We start from the raw sequence: 24,844 nt of genomic DNA, 5'->3' as shown, positions 1-24,844 counted from the left end.
TGTGCGCATCACGTGATCGCTATACCTCCTGACGTACGTTTCGCAAGAAAAGCTTGGTCACAGGACGTAATGAGGTCACTGGGGATTCCAGTTTAAGTAGGGCAGAGCTCATGATTGATTGGATATAGTTGATGATGGACATACTGATCCCCCAATCATAGTAACATGGGGTGAATCCTGGCTAATTATAGCCGCCTGGGTTTAATAAGTTTGACAGAATGATTAATTAACTAGTTGCGCTTGAGAGAAATTAATATTTATAAATTGTATAAAGTATATAATAGAAAGGAAAAGATATCCAAGCTAAAAAATATATATATACATATATGTGTATATAAATAAGTGGGAGAGTAAAAGAAATTGATTGAGAGGATTCTTGGTCTATCTTAGAGATAGGCAAAAAAATGTGTTGGCTGGTATTGATTATATGTGGTTAATTATGTGGCTGCTAATGTTAATTGTCTGTGTCAGTGATGGAGATGCTTGATTGATGAATTGGGTAATATTGTATGATAATTGGACATATAATATATATTGGATGAGGGGATGGGATGTGAGAGTGAAGAGTGAATAAGAAAAATAGATATGGAGTGAGCTAAATTAAATATAATGAGAAAAGCAATTGTAGTGTTTATTAAGGAAACCTATGTGATATTGTGAAGGAAAGGAGAAATATAAATAAAATAAAAGAATAGTGGTTAAGCACTAGTGTGAAAGTGTAAAGTGTAAAGAGGATTATATATATATATATATATTTTTTTTTTACTGATTATTTACTAATGTTTGGCTGTGAGGAGATGAGAAGGAGTACTAAATGGGATACCAGAGGTTGTGGTAGAGGGGCATTAATTTAAATATACCCCATAATTTATATGTTCATTCATGCCTGCTGGTTGTAAAGATCCCATTTTAAAGATCCATTCACTTTCTCTTTGTAGTAAGTTGTCAGTTAGGTTGCCTCCTCGTATTCCAAGTTTAATTTTCTCCAAGCCGAAGACTTTAAGCTCCTCCCATCTGTTTTCATGATGGGTATTGAAGTGGCGAGCGACTGAGGTAAGTTGTTTCATTTTAGCCTTATCTGAGATGGCGTTGCGTATAGATCCTACATGTTCTAGTACCCGCTGTTTAAGCGGACGGGTTGTCATGCCAATGTAGTTTTGGTTACAGCTACATTTTAGGCAATAGATAACCCCTTCAGTTTGGCAGTTCATGTAGTCTTTAATTAGTATTTTCTTTCCGAATTTGTCTTCTACTTCCTTTATTGGGTGCATGTATCTGCAAGCTTTACACTTGCCACAGGGATATGTTCCAGTGACGGTTGGTTTTTTAGCAGAAAGTTTTTGAAAATGACTGCTTACAAGTCTGTCTTTGAGGTTAGTGGATCTACGCCAACTCATGGCGACCTTTGGACCTAAATTTTCGGATAAAGTGGGGTCTGCATGCAAAATATGCCAATGCTTTTGTATTGCTGTGTTCACCTTCTTCCATTCTTGACAAAAATTTCCGACAAAGCGAATGGTATTGTCAGTGTTGGAATTCTTGGGTTTTCTCTTGAAGATTAGATCCTCTCTTTTGATAGTTTTGACAGTTTTTAAACCTTTTTTTATGGAGGTATTGCTATATCCCCTTTCACATAATCTGTTTGTCAATTCTATACTTTGTGTTATAAATTCCTTATCATCTGAACAGTTCCTACGGAGTCGGAGAAATTCCCCTTTTGGTATATTTTCGATAGTTGGAGGAAAATGGGAACTGGTTTGGTGTAATAGGGTGTTTGTTGCTGTACTCTTCCGAAATAGTTTTGTGGCAATCATTCCTTCAGAATTTTTGTAGATCATTAAATCCAAAAATGACAGTTCTGATTGGCTTATGCTGTGTGTAAGATGAATATTTAGATCATTCTGGTTAAGATGCTCTATAAATTGGTGCAACAGATGTAAATCACCCTCCCAGATCATGAAAATGTCATCTATGTATCTGTTCCACATGACGATATGGGACGTAAATTGATCATTATGGTCTTTGAAGATAATTTCCTGCTCCCACCAGCCAAGAAATATATTGGCATATGTGGGCGCACAGGCCGCCCCCATAGCCGTACCCCTCGTTTGGAGGTAGTATTTGTCGTTGAATGTGAAGAAATTGTAATGTAATACAAAATACAATAACTTGATCAAAAAAGGATGAAAATCATTCTTGGGTTCATTGTGTAGAAAGTGTTCTACTGCTCTTATTCCATCTTTGTGACCTATTGATGTATATAAAGCTTCGACATCCAGTGACACCAGGTATTGATTTTCTTCCAATTTTAAATCGTGCAGTTTCCTCAATATATCTGTTGTGTCCTGGACATATGAGGGAAGGTTCAGGACATAATGCCTGAGATGTAGATCAAGAAAAGTACTGGCTTTTTCTGTTAAACCCCCTATCCCAGACACAATGGGTCTACCTGGGGGAGTTGCAATATTTTTGTGTACTTTAGGTAGTAAGTAATAGGTTGGAATCTTGGGGTTTGGTGTTAATAGATAGTCATATTCCTGTTTTGTAATTGTTCCTTGTGCTAGTGCTTGATTGAGGATATTTTCATAAATTCTTTTGTAGTCTTGGAGAGGATTAAGTAGTATCCGTTTATAGCAGTTGGTGGTATCAAGTTGTCGATATGCTTCTTTAATATATGCCGTTGTGGGCCAAATGACAACATTACCTCCTTTGTCTGAAGATTTGATAACGACATCTTGCCATGTCTGTATTTGCCTGAGAGCAGTCCTTTCTTGTCGGGTAAGATTAGAATTACCCCGCCATTTATATTTGTTAATGTGAATGAGATCAAATTCTTTCGCTACAAGTTTCATAAATACCGATACTTCTGGACAGATTTGTTCCTGTGGAAAGAAGGTAGACTTCTTTTTACATCTCGGTCTGGTAGTGGGATCCACTTCCATTTGCTGGTGTTGTTCTTGTTCAAGTTCCTGCAGTGCATCTAGTGCTTCTTGTTCCATCTGTGATATATCTGAAGATTGGGATTCTAAAGATAGTAGTGGTGTTGTTGCCTTATCAGCGTATAGTTTGGTTAGTAGCAACTTCCTACCAAAAAGCTTCAGGTCTTTTTCCCACTTGAATCTGTCGAAATGCTCTGTAGGCGAGAAAGTCAGACCTTTTTGAAGTACAGATTCTTGAGCTTGTGTAAGTTCATGATCTGAGAGATTAATGATTTTTAATTTTGAGTCTTGGTCATAGTTCTGGGTTACCACCGCTCCTGTTGATGTTGTCGTCTGTATGTGTTGCGGGTCGTTGGAGGTGAGGAGTCCCATTGTCGCTGTCCTCTTCTTTTTGCGCCCCCGCCTCGTCTTCCCTCTCTTTGTCTTCCTCTTCCTATCCGTGAATCGCCTAAAAAAGATGCTGAGTTTTGAGGGTTGGAAGGGATGTCACTTCTGTGGTTGGAATGTCCTTCTCTGGTATAGTCAGTGGTATCCTCAGTTCCCGAGGTCTCCGCCTCAGATGATGAATACTGGCCTGTGTATTTGGGAGGATCTTTTCTCCAAGTGGGCTTTTGCCATTTGAAGATTTTCCCGGATGCAAAATCCCTTTTATCTCTCACAAATTTGGTCTTTTTTCTGTCTATGATGGTTTGTTCATAAGTGTGAAGTTCCAATTTGTTTTTCTCAAAACACCGTTGGAATTGGGGGTCTTTCTCCCAATTTTCCAATTTCTTGCCCAATTCTTCTAGATTTTTTTCACATTCTTCTAGAACAAGATTATTGTGTTTAATAAGTACATTCATTAAGTCATTAGAGCATTTCAAGAGAATGTTTTCCCATTCTTTAGTCAGATTTTCACTCGCCAGATCAAAGGTCGGGAAGACTCTTGGGCGGAGGCCACGTGGGGATATTTTGTTCTTAATATAATTTTCCAACGTCGTAAGATCCCAATTAGTCCTGATTTGTTTTCTCAGTGTCAAATTCAATTTCTGAAAGTCCTCTTCCCAGCTGATGTGGGGTTCAGTGTTAACTAGATCACTTGGAAAAATATCATCCAAGTTGTCCTTGTTTTTTCGTCTAGCGCTGAGCTCTTGTCTTAAACTGAAACTCATAGTCTGGTAAATTGTATACAGTACTCCTGGATTGAAAATATATGAACGGGACAGGGAGTTCTAAGAGAAGAAAACCAGGACCCCTTGATATTATGACTGTGCAGGTATTCCCTGGAAAGCTGAGTTATCAGCCAAAAACTAGATTAGGGAAATGGGTTTAGAAGGGAACCGCACCAGTACAAACAATAATGTATGAACAATTAATAACCTCTAAAAAACTGAATTTAAATAGAATTTCTTCTGTATATGGCAAGTAAAGGTGTAGTAGGAATTATTCCCAACACCAAAGTTGCTTTCAGTGGTGCTCCCTAGAGTCAGAGAGTATCAAGTACCAAAAAAATAACCAAAGAAGGTTCAAAGAAAAGGACTCTTTTGTGGGAGCACTCTTGATTCAGAGGAAAATATTAAACTTAGTGAATTTTCAAAATGACAAATAAATTAACATAAGTCAAATCCTAGGAGTAAATGTGTGTGAAATACATAGCTATGCGAATTATTGATAATAATAATGAATATCCGTGATATTAAATTCACGATTGTTGAGTTGCCGGAGAGTAAAGTTCTGTGATGCCTATACCGAAAAGAATCTGCATTTATTGAAATAAATGACCATCATTCATACTGCTAATATCCATTTAAGGATTATATAGGTGCAGAAAATAAAATCATTGGTCATGCAAATCCCAATATGACATAAAGTTGAGTGCCACTGTGTCCAATAGTCAACGCTTTTTTGCAGTACCAGAGTGTTCAAAGGAGGTCTCCCTTCCTTGTACTAACCCGGCCTTTCACTGCTTAGCTTCCAAGTTCGGAAGAGATTGGGCATCTCCAGTGAAGTATGACCGCAAATGTTGGACTTTCCTTATGGCGAAGAGAAAATAGCTGATATTAGCATATTCTGGCTATTTTCTCTTCGCCGTAAGGACATAACCATGATAGGGCTAATAATGGTCCTTTCGGATAAGAACGTGACCATAATGTCCTTATGGAGAAGAGAAAATAGCTGATTTTAGGATTATCTGGCTATTTTCTCTTCGCCGTAAGGACATAACCATGAGAGGGCTAATAAGGTCCTTTCGGATAAGAACGTGACCATAATGTCCTTATGGCGAAGAGAAAATAGCTGATTTTAGCATAATCTGGCTATTTTCTCTTCGCCGTAAGGACATAACCATGACAGGGATAATAAGGTCCTTTCAGATAAGAACGTGACCATAATGTCCTTATGGCGAAGAGAAAATAGCTGATTTTAGCATATTCTGGCTATTTTCTCTTCGCCGTAAGGACATAACCATGAGAGGGCTAATAAGGTCCTTTCGGATAAGAACGTGACCATAATGTCCTTATGGCGAAGAGAAAATAGCTGATTTTAGGATTATCTGGCTATTTTCTCTTCGCCGTAAGGACATAACCATGATAGGGCTAATAATGGTCCTTTCGGATAAGAACGTGACCATAATGTCCTTATGGTGAAGAGAAAATAGCTGATTTTTGCATATTCTGGCTATTTTCTGTTCGCCGTAAGGACATAACCATGAGAGGGCTAATAATGGTCCTTTCGGATAAGAACGTGATCATAATGTCCTTATGTCGAAGAGAAAATAGCTGATTTTAGCATATTCTGGCTATTTTCTCTTCGCCGTAAGGACATAACCATGATAGGGCTAATAATGGTCCTTTTGGATAAGAACGTGACCATAATGTCCTTATGGCGAAGAGAAAATAGCTGATTTTAGCATATTCTGGATATTTTCTCTTCGCCGTAAGGACATAACCATGATAGGGCTAATAATGGTCTTTTTGGATAAGAACGTGACCATAATGTCTTTATGGTGAAGAGAAAATAGCTGATTTAGGATTATCTGGCTATTTTCTCTTCGCCGTAAGGACATAACCATGATAGGGCTAATAATGGTCCTTTTGGATAAGAACGTGACCATAATGTCCTTATGGCGAAGAGAAAATAGCTAATTTTAGCATATTCTGGCTATTTTCTGTTCGCCGTAAGGACATAACCATGATAGGGCTAATAATGCTCCTTTCTGATAAGAACGTGACCATAATGTCCTTATGGCGAAGAGAAAATAGCTGATTTTAGCATATTCTGGCTATTTTCTCTTCGCCGTAAGGACATAACCATGAGAGGGCTAATAATGGTCCTTTCGGATAAGAACGTGACCATAATGTCCTTATGGCGAAGAGAAAATAGCTGATTTTAGCATATTCTGGCTATTTTCTCTTCGCCGTAAGGACATAACCATGAGAGGGCTAATAAGGTCCTTTTGGATAAGAACGTGACCATAATATCCTTATGGCGAAGAGAAAATAGCTGATATTAGCATATTCTGGCTATTTTATCTTCGCCGTAAGGACATAACCATGATAGGGCTAATAATGGTCCTTTCGGATAAGAACGTGACCATAGTGTCCTTATGGCGAAGAGAAAATAGCTGATATTAGCATATTCTGGCTATTTTCTCTTCGCCGTAAGGACATAACCATGATAGGGCTAATAATGGTCCTTTCGGATAAGAACGTGACCATAATGTCCTTATGGCGAAGAGAAAATAGCTGATTTTAGGATTATCTGGCTATTTTCTCTTCGCCGTAAGGACATAACCATGAGAGGGCTAATAAGGTCCTTTCGGATAAGAACGTGGCCATAATGTCCTTATGGCGAAGAAAAAATAGCTGATTTTAGCATAATCTGGCTATTTTCTCTTCGCCGTAAGGACATAACCATGAGAGGGATAATAAGGTCCTTTCAGATAAGAACGTGACCATAATGTCCTTATGGCGAAGAGAAAATAGCTGATTTTAGCATATTCTTGCTATTTTCTCTTCGCCGTAAGGACATAACCATGAGAGGGCTAATAAGGTCCTTTCGGATAAGAACGTGACCATAATGTCCTTATGGCGAAGAGAAAATAGCTGATTTTAGGATTATCTGGCTATTTTCTCTTCGCCGTAAGGACATAACCATGATAGGGCTAATAATGGTCCTTTTGGATAAGAACGTGACCATAATGTCCTTATGGTGAAGAGAAAATAGCTGATTTTAGCATATTCTGGCTATTTTCTGTTCGCCGTAAGGACATAACCATGAGAGGCTAATAATGGTCCTTTCGGATAAGAACGTGATCATAATGTCCTTATGTCGAAGAGAAAATAGCTGATTTTAGCATATTCTGGCTATTTTCTCTTCGCCGTAAGGACATAACCATGATAGGGCTAATAATGGTCCTTTTGGATAAGAACGTGACCATAATGTCCTTATGGCGAAGAGAAAATAGCTGATTTTAGCATAATCTGGCTATTTTCTCTTCGCCGTAAGGACATAACCATGAGAGGGATAATAAGGTCCTTTCGGATAAGAACGTGACCATAATGTCCTTATGGCGAAGAGAAAATAGCTGATTTTAGCATATTCTGGCTATTTTCTCTTCGTCGTAAGGACATAACCATGATAGGGCTAATAATGGTCCTTTCGGATAAGAACGTGACCATAATGTCCTTATGGCGAAGAGAAAATAGCTGATTTTAGCATATTCTGGCTATTTTCTCTTCGCCGTAAGGACATAACCATGAGAGGGATAATAATGGTCCTTTCGGAAAAGAACGTGACCATAATGTCCTTATGGCGAAGAGAAATAGCTGATTTTAGCATATTCTGGCTATTTTCTCTTCGCCGTAAGGACATAACCATGATAGGGCTAATAATGGTCCTTTTGGATAAGAACGTGACCATAATGTCCTTATGGCGAAGAGAAAATAGCTGATTTTAGCATATTCTGGCTATTTTCTCTTCGCCGTAAGGACATAACCATGATAGGGATAATAATGTTCCTTTCGGATAAGAACGTGACCATAATGTCCTTATGGCGAAGAGAAAATAGCTGATTCTAGGATTATCTGGCTATTTTTTCTTCGCCGTAAGGACATAACCATGATAGGAATAATAATGGTCCTTTCGGATAAGAACGTGACCATAATGTCCTTATGGTGAAGAGAAAATAGCTGATTTTAGCATATTCTGGCTAATTTCTGTTCGCCGTAAGGACATAACCATGAGAGGCTAATAATGGTCCTTTCGGATAAGAACGTGATCATAATGTCCTTATGGCGAAGAGAAAATAGCTGATTTTAGCATATTCTGGCTATTTTCTCTTTGCCGTAAGGACATAACCATGATAGGGCTAATAATGGTCCTTTTGGATAAGAACGTGACCATAATGTCCTTATGGCGAAGAGAAAATAGCTGATTTTAGCATATTCTGGCTATTTTCTCTTCGCCGTAAGGACATAACCATGATAGGGATAATAATGGTCCTTTCGGATAAGAACGTGACCATAATGTCCTTATGGCGAAAAGAAAATAGCTGATTTTAGCATATTCTGGCTATTTTCTCTTCGCCGTAAGGACATAACCATGATAGGGCTAATAATGGTCCTTTTGGATAAGAACGTGACCATAATGTCCTTATGGCGAAGAGAAAATAGCTGATTTTAGCATATTCTGGCTATTTTCTCTTCGCCGTAAGGACATAACCATGATAGGGCTAATAATGGACCTTTCGGATAAGAACGTGACCATAATGTCCTTATGGCAAAGAGAAAATAGCTGATTTTAGCATATTCTGGCTATTTTCTCTTCGCCGTAAGGACATAACCATGAGAGGGCTAATAAGGTCCTTTTGGATAAGAACGTGACCATAATGTCCTTATGGCGAAGAGAAAATAGCTGATTTTAGCATATTCTGGCTATTTTCTCTTCGCCGTAAGGACATAACCATGATAGGGCTAATAATGGTCCTTTCGGATAAGAACGTGACCATAATGTCCTTATGGCGAAGAGAAAATAGCTGATTTTAGCATATTCTGGATATTTTCTCTTCGCCGTTAGGACATAACCATGATAGGGCTAATAATGGTCCTTTTGGATAAGAACGTGACCATAATGTCCTTATGGTGAAGAGAAAATAGCTGATTTAGGATTATCTGGCTATTTTCTCTTCGCCGTAAGGACATAACCATGATAGGGCTAATAATGGTCCTTTTGGATAAGAACGTGACCATAATGTCCTTATGGCGAAGAGAAAATAGCTGATTTTAGCATATTCTGGCTATTTTCTGTTCGCCGTAAGGACATAACCATGATAGGGCTAATAATGCTCCTTTCTGATAAGAACGTGACCATAATGTCCTTATGGCGAAGAGAAAATAGCTGATTTTAGCATATTCTGGCTATTTTCTCTTTGCCGTAAGGACATAACCATGATAGGGCTAATAATGGTCCTTTCGGATAAGAACGTGACCATAATGTCCTTATGGCGAAGAGAAAATAGCTGATTTTAGCATATTCTGGCTATTTTCTCTTCGCCGTAAGGACATAACCATGAGAGGGCTAATAATGGTCCTTTCTGATAAGAACGTGACCATAATGTCCTTATGGCGAAGAGAAAATAGCTGATTTTAGCATATTCTGGCTATTTTCTCTTCGCTAGGGAAATGGGTTTAGAAGGGAACCGCACCAGTACAAACAATAATGTATGAACAATTAATAAACTCTAAAAAACTGAATTTAAATAGAATTTCTTCTGTATATGGCAAGTAAAGGTGTAGTAGGAATTATTCCCAACACCAAAGTTGCTTTCAGTGGTGCTCCCTAGAGTCAGAGAGTATCAAGTATCAAAAAAATAACCAAAGAAGGTTCAAAGAAAAGGACTCTTTTGTGGGAGCACTCTTGATTCAGAGGAAAATATTAAACTTAGTGAATTTTCAAAATGACAAATAAATTAACATAAGTCAAATCCTAGGAGTAAATGTGTGTGAAATACATAGCTATGCGAATTATTGATAATAATAATGAATATCCGTGATATTAAATTCACGATTGTTGAGTTGCCGGAGAGTAAAGTTCTGTGATGCCTATACCGAAAAGAATCTGCATTTATTGAAATAAATGACCATCATTCATACTGCTAATATCCATTTAAGGATTATATAGGTGCAGAAAATAAAATCATTGGTCATGCAAATCCCAATATGACCTAAAGTTGAGTGCCACTGTGTCCAATAGTCAACGCTTTTTTGCAGTACCAGAGTGTTCAAAGGAGGTCTCCCTTCCTTGTACTAACCCGGCCTTTCACTGCTTAGCTTCCAAGTTCGGAAGAGATTGGGCATCTCCAGTGAAGTATGACCGCAAATGTTGGACTTTCCTCCCAGGTCACTCCAATTATATGTCAAATAATAGCTGTATGTTAGGAATGGAAATAGCAAGTGATTCGTAACAAATGTGTTGCAAAGGAAAATTACATGCAATCAGCTAAATCATCAACACATGACACGGTGGTCACAGGGGTTAGTTACATCTGAATGACACGGCGGTCATAAGAATACAAATAAATGATTATGAATAATCAGCAGATGCAAATGAGAACAGTCACAAACAGGGGAGGAGAAAATAAACGTATGCAATTATCCTAATAATCACCAGCTGGTTAATCAGCATAAGACACAGTGGTCATAGACAGAGATAATTGTACATACACCTCCTAATTAAGTGACTGAGTTTTGTTGAATGACCTATAATTAGCTGAAAGAACAAATATATGGCACGGCGGCCATATAGAAAAAATAGTATGCATGTAATGATACAATAATCACCTAATTAATTGGTATATGACACAATGGTCACCAAATAGATGAGTATAAGCATTATTCCTTCATTATACAGCATGTGATATTGAAATCACAGAAGACATTTAATTAAGGATAATAAATGTGGGAAATTTGCAGATGCCACATTTGATTACTAAATAGTTATCCTTATATAATTTCTTGGCTCAGAACAAATTATATCTGACAGACGGGCGGTATGACAGAAAACGAGCAGAATAAGTGAAGCAGCGGGTTATAATTTCACCCGCAATATCTATGAATTAATTATACAAAAAAAAGGGGGAGAAAAGAAAAATAAAAATAACAAATGAGGGAAAAAAATATATATAATGAAAAAATAATAAATGAAAATATCAGATTGGTACTGAGAGAGTAGAGAGATTTTTTCTCAGTGTCGTTTATACGATACCAGTACTGTCATAAATTCCGTGTGAGGCTGTGTGGAAGCTCCAGGGATTGCAGCGGCATGTGTCCGTGTAGACGCTCCGGGTGAGCGACGGTTAGGTGCCGTTGCTAAGGGGATGCTTCTGAAGTCACTGCCGCGTCTGTCCGTGGTCTCTCCGAGGAGAGCGATGGCTGAGGCCGTTGCCTAGCAAAAGGTCTGAGCGCTCCGGCTGGCGCGGTCACGTGTGCGCATCACGTGATCGCTATACCTCCTGACGTACGTTTCGCAAGAAAAGCTTGGTCACAGGACGTAATGAGGTCACTGGGGATTCCAGTTTAAGTAGGGCAGAGCTCATGATTGATTGGATATAGTTGATGATGGACATACTGATCCCCCAATCATAGTAACATGGGGTGAATCCTGGCTAATTATAGCCGCCTGGGTTTAATAAGTTTGACAGAATGATTAATTAACTAGTTGCGCTTGAGAGAAATTAATATTTATAAATTGTATAAAGTATATAATAGAAAGGAAAAGATATCCAAGCTAAAAAATATATATATATACATATATGTGTATATAAATAAGTGGGAGAGTAAAAGAAATTGATTGAGAGGATTCTTGGTCTATCTTAGAGATAGGCAAAAAAATGTGTTGGCTGGTATTGATTATATGTGGTTAATTATGTGGCTGCTAATGTTAATTGTCTGTGTCAGTGATGGAGATGCTTGATTGATGAATTGGGTAATATTGTATGATAATTGGACATATAATATATATTGGATGAGGGGATGGGATGTGAGAGTGAAGAGTGAATAAGAAAAATAGATATGGAGTGAGATAAATTAAATATAATGAGAAAAGCAATTGTAGTGTTTATTAAGGAAACCTATGTGATATTGTGAAGGAAAGGAGAAATATAAATAAAATAAAAGAATAGTGGTTAAGCACTAGTGTGAAAGTGTAAAGTGTAAAGAGGATTATATATATATATATATATATATATTTTTTTTTTACTGATTATTTACTAATGTTTGGCTGTGAGGAGATGAGAAGGAGTACTAAATGGGATACCAGAGGTTGTGGTAGAGGGGCATTAATTTAAATATACCCCATAATTTATATGTTCATTCATGCCTGCTGGTTGTAAAGATCCCATTTTAAAGATCCATTCACTTTCTCTTTGTAGTAAGTTGTCAGTTAGGTTGCCTCCTCGTATTCCAAGTTTAATTTTCTCCAAGCCGAAGACTTTAAGCTCCTCCCATCTGTTTTCATGATGGGTATTGAAGTGGCGAGCGACTGAGGTAAGTTGTTTCATTTTAGCCTTATCTGAGATGGCGTTGCGTATAGATCCTACATGTTCTAGTACCCGCTGTTTAAGCGGACGGGTTGTCATGCCAATGTAGTTTTGGTTACAGCTACATTTTAGGCAATAGATAACCCCTTCAGTTTGGCAGTTCATGTAGTCTTTAATTAGTATTTTCTTTCCGAATTTGTCTTCTACTTCCTTTATTGGGTGCATGTATCTGCAAGCTTTACACTTGCCACAGGGATATGTTCCAGTGACGGTTGGTTTTTTAGCAGAAAGTTTTTGAAAATGACTGCTTACAAGTCTGTCTTTGAGGTTAGTGGATCTACGCCAACTCATGGCGACCTTTGGACCTAAATTTTCGGATAAAGTGGGGTCTGCATGCAAAATATGCCAATGCTTTTGTATTGCTGTGTTCACCTTCTTCCATTCTTGACAAAAATTTCCGACAAAGCGAATGGTATTGTCAGTGTTGGAATTCTTGGGTTTTCTCTTGAAGATTAGATCCTCTCTTTTGATAGTTTTGACAGTTTTTAAACCTTTTTTTATGGAGGTATTGCTATATCCCCTTTCACATAATCTGTTTGTCAATTCTATACTTTGTGTTATAAATTCCTTATCATCTGAACAGTTCCTACGGAGTCGGAGAAATTCCCCTTTTGGTATATTTTCGATAGTTGGAGGAAAATGGGAACTGGTTTGGTGTAATAGGGTGTTTGTTGCTGTACTCTTCCGAAATAGTTTTGTGGCAATCATTCCTTCAGAATTTTTGTAGATCATTAAATCCAAAAATGACAGTTCTGATTGGCTTATGCTGTGTGTAAGATGAATATTTAGATCATTCTGGTTAAGATGCTCTATAAATTGGTGCAACAGATGTAAATCACCCTCCCAGATCATGAAAATGTCATCTATGTATCTGTTCCACATGACGATATGGGACGTAAATTGATCATTATGGTCTTTGAAGATAATTTCCTGCTCCCACCAGCCAAGAAATATATTGGCATATGTGGGCGCACAGGCCGCCCCCATAGCCGTACCCCTCGTTTGGAGGTAGTATTTGTCGTTGAATGTGAAGAAATTGTAATGTAATACAAAATACAATAACTTGATCAAAAAAGGATGAAAATCATTCTTGGGTTCATTGTGTAGAAAGTGTTCTACTGCTCTTATTCCATCTTTGTGACCTATTGATGTATATAAAGCTTCGACATCCAGTGACACCAGGTATTGATTTTCTTCCAATTTTAAATCGTGCAGTTTCCTCAATATATCTGTTGTGTCCTGGACATATGAGGGAAGGTTCAGGACATAATGCCTGAGATGTAGATCAAGAAAAGTACTGGCTTTTTCTGTTAAACCCCCTATCCCAGACACAATGGGTCTACCTGGGGGAGTTGCAATATTTTTGTGTACTTTAGGTAGTAAGTAATAGGTTGGAATCTTGGGGTTTGGTGTTAATAGATAGTCATATTCCTGTTTTGTAATTGTTCCTTGTGCTAGTGCTTGATTGAGGATATTTTCATAAATTCTTTTGTAGTCTTGGAGAGGATTAAGTAGTATCCGTTTATAGCAGTTGGTGGTATCAAGTTGTCGATATGCTTCTTTAATATATGCCGTTGTGGGCCAAATGACAACATTACCTCCTTTGTCTGAAGATTTGATAACGACATCTTGCCATGTCTGTATTTGCCTGAGAGCAGTCCTTTCTTGTCGGGTAAGATTAGAATTACCCCGCCATTTATATTTGTTAATGTGAATGAGATCAAATTCTTTCGCTACAAGTTTCATAAATACCGATACTTCTGGACAGATTTGTTCCTGTGGAAAGAAGGTAGACTTCTTTTTACATCTCGGTCTGGTAGTGGGATCCACTTCCATTTGCTGGTGTTGTTCTTGTTCAAGTTCCTGCAGTGCATCTAGTGCTTCTTGTTCCATCTGTGATATATCTGAAGATTGGGATTCTAAAGATAGTAGTGGTGTTGTTGCCTTATCAGCGTATAGTTTGGTTAGTAGCAACTTCCTACCAAAAAGCTTCAGGTCTTTTTCCCACTTGAATCTGTCGAAATGCTCTGTAGGCGAGAAAGTCAGACCTTTTTGAAGTACAGATTCTTGAGCTTGTGTAAGTTCATGATCTGAGAGATTAATGATTTTTAATTTTGAGTCTTGGTCATAGTTCTGGGTTACCACCGCTCCTGTTGATGTTGTCGTCTGTATGTGTTGCGGGTCGTTGGAGGTGAGGAGTCCCATTGTCGCTGTCCTCTTCTTTTTGCGCCCCCGCCTCGTCTTCCCTCTCTTTGTCTTCCTCTTCCTATCCGTGAATCGCCTAAAAAAGATGCTGAGTTTTGAGGGTTGGAAGGGATGTCACTTCTGTGGTTGGAATGTCCTTCTCTGGTATAGTCAGTGGTATCCTCAGTTCCCGAGGTCTCCGCCTCAGATGATGAATACTGGCCTGTGTATTTGGGAGGATCTTTTCTCCAAGTGGGCTTTTGCCATTTGAAGATTTTCCCGGATGCAAAATCCCTTTTATCTCTCACAAATTTGGTCTTTTTTCTGTCTATGATGGTTTGTTCATAAGTGTGAAGTTCCAATTTGTTTTTCTCAAAACACCGTTGGAATTGGGGGTCTTTCTCCCAATTTTCCAATTTCTTGCCCAATTCTTCTAGATTTTTTTCACATTCTTCTAGAACAAGATTATTGTGTTTAATAAGTACATTCATTAAGTCATTAGAGCATTTCAAGAGAATGTTTTCCCATTCTTTAGTCAGATTTTCACTCGCCAGATCAAAGGTCGGGAAGACTCTTGGGCGAAGGCCACGTGGGGATATTTTGTTCTTAATATAATTTTCCAACGTCGTAAGATCCCAATTAGTCCTGATTTGTTTTCTCAGTGTCAAATTCAATTTCTGAAAGTCCTCTTCCCAGCTGATGTGGGGTTCAGTGTTAACTAGATCACTTGGAAAAATATCATCCAAGTTGTCCTTGTTTTTTCGTCTAGCGCTGAGCTCTTGTCTTAAACTGAAACTCATAGTCTGGTAAATTGTATACAGTACTCCTGGATTGAAAATATATGAACGGGACAGGGAGTTCTAAGAGAAGAAAACCAGGACCCCTTGATATTATGACTGTGCAGGTATTCCCTGGAAAGCTGAGTTATCAGCCAAAAACTAGATTAGGGAAATGGGTTTAGAAGGGAACCGCACCAGTACAAACAATAATGTATGAACAATTAATAACCTCTAAAAAACTGAATTTAAATAGAATTTCTTCTGTATATGGCAAGTAAAGGTGTAGTAGGAATTATTCCCTACACCAAAGTTGCTTTCAGTGGTGCTCCCTAGAGTCAGAGAGTATCAAGTACCAAAAAAATAACCAAAGAAGGTTCAAAGAAAAGGACTCTTTTGTGGGAGCACTCTTGATTCAGAGGAAAATATTAAACTTAGTGAATTTTCAAAATGACAAATAAATTAACATAAGTCAAATCCTAGGAGTAAATGTGTGTGAAATACATAGCTATGCGAATTATTGATAATAATAATGAATATCCGTGATATTAAATTCACGATTGTTGAGTTGCCGGAGAGTAAAGTTCTGTGATGCCTATACCGAAAAGAATCTGCATTTATTGAAATAAATGACCATCATTCATACTGCTAATATCCATTTAAGGATTATATAGGTGCAGAAAATAAAATCATTGGTCATGCAAATCCCAATATGACATAAAGTTGAGTGCCACTGTGTCCAATAGTCAACGCTTTTTTGCAGTACCAGAGTGTTCAAAGGAGGTCTCCCTTCCTTGTACTAACCCGGCCTTTCACTGCTTAGCTTCCAAGTTCGGAAGAGATTGGGCATCTCCAGTGAAGTATGACCGCAAATGTTGGACTTTCCTCCCAGGTCACTCCAATTATATGTCAAATAATAGCTGTATGTTAGGAATGGAAATAGCAAGTGATTCGTAACAAATGTGTTACAAAGGAAAATTACATGCAATCAGCTAAATCATCAACACATGACACGGTGGTCACAGGGGTTAGTTACATCTGAATGACACGGCGGTCATAAGAATACAAATAAATGATTATGAATAATCAGCAGATGCAAATGAGAACAGTCACAAACAGGGGAGGAGAAAATAAACGTATGCAATTATCCTAATAATCACCAGCTGGTTAATCAGCATAAGACACAGTGGTCATAGACAGAGATAATTGTACATACACCTCCTAATTAAGTGACTGAGTTTTGTTGAATGACCTATAATTAGCTGAAAGAACAAATATATGGCACGGCGGCCATATAGAAAAAATAGTATGCATGTAATGATACAATAATCACCTAATTAATTGGTATATGACACAATGGTCACCAAATAGATGAGTATAAGCATTATTCCTTCATTATACAGCATGTGATATTGAAATCACAGAAGACATTTAATTAAGGATAATAAATGTGGGAAATTTGCAGATGCCACATTTGATTACTAAATAGTTATCCTTATATAATTTCTTGGCTCAGAACAAATTATATCTGACAGACGGGCGGTATGACAGAAAACGAGCAGAATAAGTGAAGCAGCGGGTTATAATTTCACCCGCAATATCTATGAATTAATTATACAAAAAAAAGGGGGAGAAAAGAAAAATAAAAATAACAAATGAGGGAAAAAAATATATATAATGAAAAAATAATAAATGAAAATATCAGATTGGTACTGAGAGAGTAGAGAGATTTTTTCTCAGTGTCGTTTATACGATACCAGTACTGTCATAAATTCCGTGTGAGGCTGTGTGGAAGCTCCAGGGATTGCAGCGGCATGTGTCCGTGTAGACGCTCCGGGTGAGCGACGGTTAGGTGCCGTTGCTAAGGGGATGCTTCTGAAGTCACTGCCGCGTCTGTCCGTGGTCTCTCTGAGGAAAGCGATGGCTGAGGCCGTTGCCTAGCAAAAGGTCTGAGCGCTCCGGCTGGCGCGGTCACGTGTGCGCATCACGTGATCGCTATACCTCCTGACGTACGTTTCGCAAGAAAAGCTTGGTCATATACCAATTGTGTCATATACCAATTAATTAGGTGATTATTGTATCATTACATGCATACTATTTTTTCTATATGGCCGCCGTGCCATATATTTGTTCTTTCAGCTAATTATAGGTCATTCAACAAAACTCAGTCACTTAATTAGGAGGTGTATGTACAATTATCTCTGTCTATGACCACTGTGTCTTATGCTGATTAACCAGCTGGTGATTATTAGGATTATTTCATACGTTTATTTTCTCCTCCCCTGTTTGTGACTGTTCTCATTTGCATCTGCTGATTATTCATAATCATTTATTTGTATTCTTATGACCGCCGTGTCATTCAGATGTAACTAACCCCTGTGACCACCGTGTCATGTGTTGATGATTTAGCTGATTGCATGTAATTTTCCTTTGTAACACATTTGTTACGAATCACTTGCTATTTCCATTCCTAACATACAGCTATTATTTGACATATAATTGGAGTGACCTGGGAGGAAAGTCCAACATTTGCGGTCATACTTCACTGGAGATGCCCAATCTCTTCCGAACTTGGAAGCTAAGCAGTGAAAGGCCGGGTTAGTACAAGGAAGGGAGACCTCCTTTGAACACTCTGGTACTGCAAAAAAGCGTTGACTATTGGACACAGTGGCACTCAACTTTATGTCATATTGGGATTTGCATGACCAATGATTTTATTTTCTGCACCTATATAATCCTTAAATGGATATTAGCAGTATGAATGATGGTCATTTATTTCAATAAATGCAGATTCTTTTCGGTATAGGCATCACAGAACTTTACTCTCCGGCAACTCAACAATCGTGAATTTAATATCACGGATATTCATTATTATTATCAATAATTCGCATAGCTATGTATTTCACACACATTTACTCCTAGGATTTGACTTATGTTAATTTATTTGTCATTTTGAAAATTCACTAAGTTTAATATTTTCCTCTGAATCAAGAGTGCTCCCACAAAAGAGTCCTTTTCTTTGAACCTTCTTTGGTTATTTTTTTGGTACTTGATACTCTCTGACTCTAGGGAGCACCACTGAAAGCAACTTTGGTGTTGGGAATAATTCCTACTACACCTTTACTTGCCATATACAGAAGAAATTCTATTTAAATTCAGTTTTTTAGAGGTTATTAATTGTTCATACATTATTGTTTGTACTGGTGCGGTTCCCTTCTAAACCCATTTCCCTAATCTAGTTTTTGGCTGATAACTCAGCTTTCCAGGGAATACCTGCACAGTCATAATATCAAGGGGTCCTGGTTTTCTTCTCTTAGAATTCCCTGTCCCGTTCATATATTTTCAATCCAGGAGTACTGTATACAATTTACCAGACTATGAGTTTCAGTTTAAGACAAGAGCTCAGCGCTAGACGAAAAAACAAGGACAACTTGGATGATATTTTTCCAAGTGATCTAGTTAACACTGAACCCCACATCAGCTGGGAAGAGGACTTTCAGAAATTGAATTTGACACTGAGAAAACAAATCAGGACTAATTGGGATCTTACGACGTTGGAAAATTATATTAAGAACAAAATATCCCCACGTGGCCTTCGCCCAAGAGTCTTCCCGACCTTTGATCTGGCGAGTGAAAATCTGACTAAAGAATGGGAAAACATTCTCTTGAAATGCTCTAATGACTTAATGAATGTACTCATTAAACACAATAATCTTGTTCTAGAAGAATGTGAAAAAAATCTAGAAGAATTGGGCAAGAAATTGGAAAATTGGGAGAAAGACCCCCAATTCCAACGGTGTTTTGAGAAAAACAAATTGGAACTTCACACTTATGAACAAACCATCATAGACAGAAAAAAGACCAAATTTGTGAGAGATAAAAGGGATTTTGCATCCGGGAAAATCTTCAAATGGCAAAAGCCCACTTGGAGAAAAGATCCTCCCAAATACACAGGCCAGTATTCATCATCTGAGGCGGAGACCTCGGGAACTGAGGATACCACTGACTATACCAGAGAAGGACATTCCAACCACAGAAGTGACATCCCTTCCAACCCTCAAAACTCAGCATCTTTTTTAGGCGATTCACGGATAGGAAGAGGAAGACAAAGAGAGGGAAGACGAGGCGGGGGCGCAAAAAGAAGAGGACAGCGACAATGGGACTCCTCACCTCCAACGACCCGCAACACATACAGACGACAACATCAACAGGAGCGGTGGTAACCCAGAACTATGACCAAGACTCAAAATTAAAAATCATTAATCTCTCAGATCATGAACTTACATAAGCTCAAGAATCTGTACTTCAAAAAGGTCTGACTTTCTCGCCTACAGAGCATTTCGACAGATTCAAGTGGGAAAAAGACCTGAAGCTTTTTGGTAGGAAGTTGCTACTAACCAAACTATACGCTGATAAGGCAACAACACCACTACTATCTTTAGAATCCCAATCTTCAGATATATCACAGATGGAACAAGAAGCACTAGATGCACTGCAGGAACTTGAACAAGAACAACACCAGCAAATGGAAGTGGATCCCACTACCAGACCGAGATGTAAAAAGAAGTCTACCTTCTTTCCACAGGAACAAATCTGTCCAGAAGTATCGGTATTTATGAAACTTGTAGCGAAAGAATTTGATCTCATTCACATTAACAAATATAAATGGCGGGGTAATTCTAATCTTACCCGACAAGAAAGGACTGCTCTCAGGCAAATACAGACATGGCAAGATGTCGTTATCAAATCTTCAGACAAAGGAGGTAATGTTGTCATTTGGCCCACAACGGCATATATTAAAGAAGCATATCGACAACTTGATACCACCAACTGCTATAAACGGATACTACTTAATCCTCTCCAAGACTACAAAAGAATTTATGAAAATATCCTCAATCAAGCACTAGCACAAGGAACAATTACAAAACAGGAATATGACTATCTATTAACACCAAACCCCAAGATTCCAACCTATTACTTACTACCTAAAGTACACAAAAATATTGCAACTCCCCCAGGTAGACCCATTGTGTCTGGGATAGGGGGTTTAACAGAAAAAGCCAGTACTTTTCTTGATCTACATCTCAGGCATTATGTCCTGAACCTTCCCTCATATGTCCAGGACACAACAGATATATTGAGGAAACTGCACGATTTAAAATTGGAAGAAAATCAATACCTGGTGTCACTGGATGTCGAAGCTTTATATACATCAATAGGTCACAAAGATGGAATAAGAGCAGTAGAACACTTTCTACACAATGAACCCAAGAATGATTTTCATCCTTTTTTGATCAAGTTATTGTATTTTGTATTACATTACAATTTCTTCACATTCAACGACAAATACTACCTCCAAACGAGGGGTACGGCTATGGGGGCGGCCTGTGCGCCCACATATGCCAATATATTTCTTGGCTGGTGGGAGCAGGAAATTATCTTCAAAGACCATAATGATCAATTTACGTCCCATATCGTCATGTGGAACAGATACATAGATGACATTTTCATGATCTGGGAGGGTGATTTACATCTGTTGCACCAATTTATAGAGCATCTTAACCAGAATGATCTAAATATTCATCTTACACACAGCATAAGCCAATCAGAACTTTCATTTTTGGATTTAATGATCTACAAAAATTCTGAAGGAATGATTGCCACAAAACTATTTCGGAAGAGTACAGCAACAAACACCCTATTACACCAAACCAGTTCCCATTTTCCTCCAACTATCGAAAATATACCAAAAGGGGAATTTCTCCGACTCCGTAGGAACTGTTCAGATGATAAGGAATTTATAACACAAAGTATAGAATTGACAAACAGATTATGTGAAAGGGGATATAGCAATACCTCCATAAAAAAAAGGTTTAAAAACTGTCAAAACTATCAAAAGAGAGGATCTAATCTTCAAGAGAAAACCCAAGAATTCCAACACTGACAATACCATTCGCTTTGTCGGAAATTTTTGTCAAGAATGGAAGAAGGTGAACACAGCAATACAAAAGCATTGGCATATTTTGCATGCAGACCCCACTTTATCCGAAAATTTAGGTCCAAAGGTCGCCATGAGTTGGCGTAGATCCACTAACCTCAAAGACAGACTTGTAAGCAGTCATTTTCAAAAACTTTCTGCTAAAAAACCAACCGTCACTGGAACATATCCCTGTGGCAAGTGTAAAGCTTGCAGATACATGCACCCAATAAAGGAAGTAGAACACAAATTCGGAAAGAAAATACTAATTAAAGACTACATGAACTGCCAAACTGAAGGGGTTATCTATTGCCTAAAATGTAGCTGTAACCAAAACTACATTGGCATGACAACCCGTCCGCTTAAACAGCGGGTACTAGAACATGTAGGATCTATACGCAACGCCATCTCAGATAAGGCTAAAATGAAACAACTTACCTCAGTCGCTCGCCACTTCAATACCCATCATGAAAACAGATGGGAGGAGCTTAAAGTCTTCGGCTTGGAGAAAATTAAACTTGGAATACGAGGAGGCAACCTAACTGACAACTTACTACAAAGAGAAAGTGAATGGATCTTTAAAATGGGATCTTTACAACCAGCAGGCATGAATGAACATATAAATTATGGGGTATATTTAAATTAATGCCCCTCTACCACAACCTCTGGTATCCCATTTAGTACTCCTTCTCATCTCCTCACAGCCAAACATTAGTAAATAATCAGTAAAAAATATATATATATATATATATAATCCTCTTTACACTTTACACTTTCACACTAGTGCTTAACCACTATTTTATTTTATTTATATTTCTCATTTCCTTCACAATATCACATAGGTTTCCTTAATAAACACTACAATTGCTTTTCTCATTATATTTAATTTATCTCACTCCATATCTATTTTTCTTATTCACTCTTCACTCTCACATCCCATCCCCTCATCCAATATATATTATATGTCCAATTATCATACAATATTACCCAATTCATCAATCAAGCATCTCCATCACTGACACAGACAATTAACATTAGCAGCCACATAATTAACCACATATAATCAATACCAGCCAACACATTTTTTTGCCTATCTCTAAGATAGACCAAGAATCCTCTCAATCAATTTCTTTTACTCTCCCACTTATTTATATACACATATATGTATATATATATTTTTTAGCTTGGATATCTTTTCCTTTCTATTATATACTTTATACAATTTATAAATATTAATTTCTCTCAAGCGCAACTAGTTAATTAATCATTCTGTCAAACTTATTAAACCCAGGCGGCTATAATTAGCCAGGATTCACCCCATGTTACTATGATTGGGGGATCAGTATGTCCATCATCAACTATATCCAATCAATCATGAGCTCTGCCCTACTTAAACTGGAATCCCCAGTGACCTCATTACGTCCTGTGACCAAGCTTTTCTTGCGAAACGTACGTCAGGAGGTATAGCGATCACGTGATGCGCACACGTGACCGCGCCAGCCGAAGCGCTCAGACCTTTTGCTAGGCAACGGCCTCAGCCATCGCTCTCCTTGGAGAGACCACGGACAGACGCGGCAGTGACTTCAGAAGCATCCCCTTAGCAACGGCACCTAACCGTCGCTCACCCGGAGCGTCTACACGGACACATGCCGCTGCAATCCCTGGAGCTTCCACACAGCCTCACACGGAATTTATGACAGTACTGGTATCGTATAAACGACACTGAGAAAAAATCTCTCTACTCTCTCAGTACCAATCTGATATTTTCATTTATTATTTTTTCATTATATATATTTTTTCCCCTCATTTGTTATTTTTATTTTTCTTTTCTCCCCCTTTTTTTTGTATAATTAATTCATAGATATTGCGGGTGAAATTATAACCCGCTGCTTCACTTATTCTGCTCGTTTTCTGTCATACCGCCCGTCTGTCAGATATAATTTGTTCTGAGCCAAGAAATTATATAAGGATAACTATTTAGTAATCAAATGTGGCATCTGCAAATTTCCCACATTTATTATCCTTAATTAAATGTCTTCTGTGATTTCAATATCACATGCTGTATAATGAAGGAATAATGCTTATACTCATCTATTTGGTGACCATTGTGTCATATACCAATTAATTAGGTGATTATTGTATCATTACATGCATACTATTTTTTCTATATGGCCGCCGTGCCATATATTTGTTCTTTCAGCTAATTATAGGTCATTCAACAAAACTCAGTCACTTAATTAGGAGGTGTATGTACAATTATCTCTGTCTATGACCACTGTGTCTTATGCTGATTAACCAGCTGGTGATTATTAGGATAATTGCATACGTTTATTTTCTCCTCCCCTGTTTGTGACTGTTCTCATTTGCATCTGCTGATTATTCATAATCATTTATTTGTATTCTTATGACCGCCGTGTCATTCAGATGTAACTAACCCCTGTGACCACCGTGTCATGTGTTGATGATTTAGCTGATTGCATGTAATTTTCCTTTGTAACACATTTGTTACGAATCACTTGCTATTTCCATTCCTAACATACAGCTATTATTTGACATATAATTGGAGTGACCTGGGAGGAAAGTCCAACATTTGCGGTCATACTTCACTGGAGATGCCCAATCTCTTCCGAACTTGGAAGCTAAGCAGTGAAAGGCCGGGTTAGTACAAGGAAGGGAGACCTCCTTTGAACACTCTGGTACTGCAAAAAAGCGTTGACTATTGGACACAGTGGCACTCAACTTTATGTCATATTGGGATTTGCATGACCAATGATTTTATTTTCTGCACCTATATAATCCTTAAATGGATATTAGCAGTATGAATGATGGTCATTTATTTCAATAAATGCAGATTCTTTTCGGTATAGGCATCACAGAACTTTACTCTCCGGCAACTCAACAATCGTGAATTTAATATCACGGATATTCATTATTATTATCAATAATTCGCATAGCTATGTATTTCACACACATTTACTCCTAGGATTTGACTTATGTTAATTTATTTGTCATTTTGAAAATTCACTAAGTTTAATATTTTCCTCTGAATCAAGAGTGCTCCCACAAAAGAGTCCTTTTCTTTGAACCTTCTTTGGTTATTTTTTTGGTATTTTCTCTTCGCCGTAAGGACATAACCATGAGAGGGCTAATAAGGTCCTTTTGGATAAGAACGTGACCATAATATCCTTATGGCGAAGAGAAAATAGCTGATATTAGCATATTCTGGCTATTTTCTCTTCGCCGTAAGGACATAACCATGATAGGGCTAATAATGGTCCTTTCGGATAAGAACGTGACCATAGTGTCCTTATGGCGAAGAGAAAATAGCTGATTTTAGCATAATCTGGCTATTTTCTCTTCGCCGTAAGGACATAACCATGAGAGGGATAATAAG

General features: G+C 38.0%; 5 pseudogenes; 2 read left to right on the top strand and 3 right to left on the bottom strand.

Annotated features, from left to right (window-relative positions):
* Positions 1–4,820: 4,820 nt before the first annotated feature.
* On the bottom strand, positions 4,821–4,940 carry LOC134913056 (5S ribosomal RNA; annotated as a pseudogene).
* Positions 4,941–10,177: 5,237 nt separating this feature from the next.
* Positions 10,178–10,297, bottom strand: LOC134913055 (5S ribosomal RNA; annotated as a pseudogene).
* A 5,930-nt stretch (positions 10,298–16,227) lies between these two features.
* Positions 16,228–16,347, bottom strand: LOC134913054 (5S ribosomal RNA; annotated as a pseudogene).
* Positions 16,348–18,000: 1,653 nt separating this feature from the next.
* On the top strand, positions 18,001–18,120 carry LOC134913053 (5S ribosomal RNA; annotated as a pseudogene).
* A 5,918-nt stretch (positions 18,121–24,038) lies between these two features.
* Positions 24,039–24,158, top strand: LOC134913051 (5S ribosomal RNA; annotated as a pseudogene).
* Positions 24,159–24,844: the final 686 nt, after the last annotated feature.

The sequence above is a fragment of the Pseudophryne corroboree genome, chromosome 4 (assembly GCF_028390025.1).
Source record: "Pseudophryne corroboree isolate aPseCor3 chromosome 4, aPseCor3.hap2, whole genome shotgun sequence".
In the NCBI taxonomy this organism is placed as follows: Eukaryota; Metazoa; Chordata; class Amphibia; order Anura; family Myobatrachidae; genus Pseudophryne; species Pseudophryne corroboree.
Note: the sequence above shows the minus strand (reverse complement) of the source record. Positions and strands in the feature narration are given on the sequence as shown.